We start from the raw sequence: 2,860 nt of genomic DNA, 5'->3' as shown, positions 1-2,860 counted from the left end.
ATAGGCAATTCCTATGTAAAATAATAGAGAAAAAGAGTAAGGAAAATAGTTAACATATACAAAAATACACATAGAAGCAAGGGGTAGAATACTATCTTCTATAATTCTCATTTCTATAAATGATCTCAATGCCATAGCTGAGTTTTACACTTTGTTATTTCACTGACTTGTTCCTCTTTCCTTCAGCTATCACCTCAATTGATCAAGGTTCACAAGCTTGTGAAATAACCCAAACCTTCATTTTTAAAGGGTCTGAAGCTTTAGCAGTCCTGACTTTTTTGGGTCACAATAGTGCACCTAGAGAGTACCCTGATTTCCAGACAGTTCTCTTTGCCCCATTGTGCAGCAGCAATCTAATTTTCTCTTGGAAATTAGGATCAACCACCTCAGCCACCACAGTCACACCCTTCTTTGTACATTAGATCAGTGACGTGAGGAGACCAACATTGCCAGGTGACAATCTCAACTTCCAATTCAATGGAACTATTGCATTGTCTCCTAACAAAAACATTCTTTCTTTATGCATTAAGCGCTCTAAAATAAGCAGAGACCAAATATATAAAGATGGAAAGAAAAATATGTTGAGCTTTTTTGGGTAGTAAAAGGAGCAATTCACACTTTACCTCCTTAACTTCTAGCACTGTGTATTCTAGCTATAAGATAAACAGAATTGTATATTGGTTGCTAGATTAGCACATGTTCCACATTGTAGAATAGCATCCAACCTCCAAAAGTACTATTTCCCAACTAATGTAACTGGACCATTCTACTACCCTACAAAGCCAGCTATTTCTGAATAGTAGGCAACATGATCCCACAACAAAAACAGTGAATACTATAAGCTAGAGCCCATAGCTTCATCCCCTCTGCTGGCAATAGTTATTTCCTTGGATAAAAGTAATGAAATGTGAGATACCGTGATGACAAATAAGGCATTCTATAAGTCCATAGGTGACGGGGTTGGCAGAAGCATTTGAGAAGAAAAGCTAATCCATACCCAGAATGACTACTCAAGTGAGAAAATTTGTTCTGTCAATAACTGAAAGATTGAAATCAACTTGTTACCAGGTGGCTGGTTGGTACTCTTAGGGTATTGCACTTGCCTTTGCTGTTGGCAAGTTGGGCTTCCAGATGTGATCAGGTAGTTCAGGTAGTTCTTCCAGGTAGTTCAGTCTTGAATGGGGGAGGGGCCCCATGTTGTTAATGTTGTTAAACCCGTGTACAACCTTGAGCAAGCATCAGAATGGTTGGGGAAAAAAACAGACTTCTACAAAACTGGGCTCTTTTGCTCCTATAGTACATTACTGGCTGGAGTCAGTAAAACATGTGGAACATAGACAGAAAATTCCCCATGAGGCCATGGAATGGGCTTAAGGAAAGTTGACAAAGGAACAGTAGATACATGAATGTCTGAATCATATAACTTATTTGTGCCATCAAGTCCTATTCTTTATCTAAGTCACTTTTAACTGATGGGATGCTTTTCCCAGTTTGCCTAGGGCATTCTGAGTTTTAGTGCTCCTATGTTACCTTCTAGAAGTTGTATAGCTTTGTGTACCATATTTAAGTCAGTGATCCATTTTGAGTTAATTTTTGTGAAAGGTGTAAGGTTTGCATTTTGTTTTTTTTAAGGTTTGCATTTAGATTCATGTTTTTGCATGTGGATGACCAGTTGTTCCAGGCCTGTTTGTTAAAAGACTATCCTTTCTCCATTGATTTGCCTTTGCTTCTTTGTCAAAGACTCTATTTGGATGGATCTGTTTCTGAGATTTCTGTCCTATTCCACTGATGTATTTGTTTATTCTTCTGCCAGTGTCTTAATTACTGTGGCTTTATAGTAAGTCTTGAAGTTAGATAGTGTCAATGTTCTTTGTTCTCTTTCAGTATTGTGTTGACTATCCTGGTTCTTTTGCCTTCGCATATAAACTTGGGAATCCCTTTATCCACAACATAACTCACTGGGATTTTGATTGGAATTACACTGAATCTATAAACCAAGTTGGGAAGAACTGACATCTTAATAGTAATGCTTCCTATCTATGAACATGGAATGTTTTTCCATTTATTTAAACTTTCTTCGATTTCTTTCATCAGAGATTTACAGTTTTCCTCATATAGACATTTTACTTATTAGGTTTATGTTTATAACTTAAGTATTTTGATTTTTTGGTGTTGATGTAGAGGGCGTTATTTTTTTTTTTTTAAGATTTTATTTATTTGTCAGAGAGAGAGAGCACAAACAGGCAGAGTGGCAGGCAGAGGCAGAGAGAGAAGCAGGCTCCCTGATGGACAAGGAGCCCAATGTGGGACTCCATCCCAGGACCCCAGGATCATGACCCCAACCGAAGGCAGCGGCTTAACTGACTGAGCCACTCAGGTGTCCCGAAGGCGTTACTTTTTTATCTCAAATTCCAATTGTGCATTGCTGGCAATATAAGAAAGTAAATGACTTTTTTTTTTTTAAAGATTTATTTGTTTATTTATTTGACACAGAGAGAGAGAGATCACAAGTAGGCAGAGAGGCAGGCAGAGGGGGAGGGGTAAGCTGGCTCCCTGCTGAGCAGAGAGACTGATGCAGGACTCCATCCAAGGACCCTGTGATCATGAACTGAGCTGAAGGCATTGGCTTAACCCACTGAGCCACCCAGGCGCCCCCAAAGTGATTGACTTTCACATATTAACCTTTGTTATATTAACCTGTAATCACTTATTAGTTCCAGTAGTATTTTGGGGATTTTTTTAGGGTTTTCTAAATAGACAATCTTATCATCTCAAAGAAAGATAGTTTCATTTCTTCCTTCTCAACCTGTCTACTTTTTATTTCCTTTTCTTATTTTACTGCATTAGCTAGGACTTCCAT

The sequence above is a fragment of the Mustela nivalis genome (genome assembly GCF_964662115.1).
Source record: "Mustela nivalis genome assembly, chromosome: 9".
Taxonomy (NCBI): domain Eukaryota; kingdom Metazoa; phylum Chordata; class Mammalia; order Carnivora; family Mustelidae; genus Mustela; species Mustela nivalis.
The sequence above is the reverse complement of the archived record's forward strand: the minus strand, read 5'-3'. Positions refer to the sequence as shown.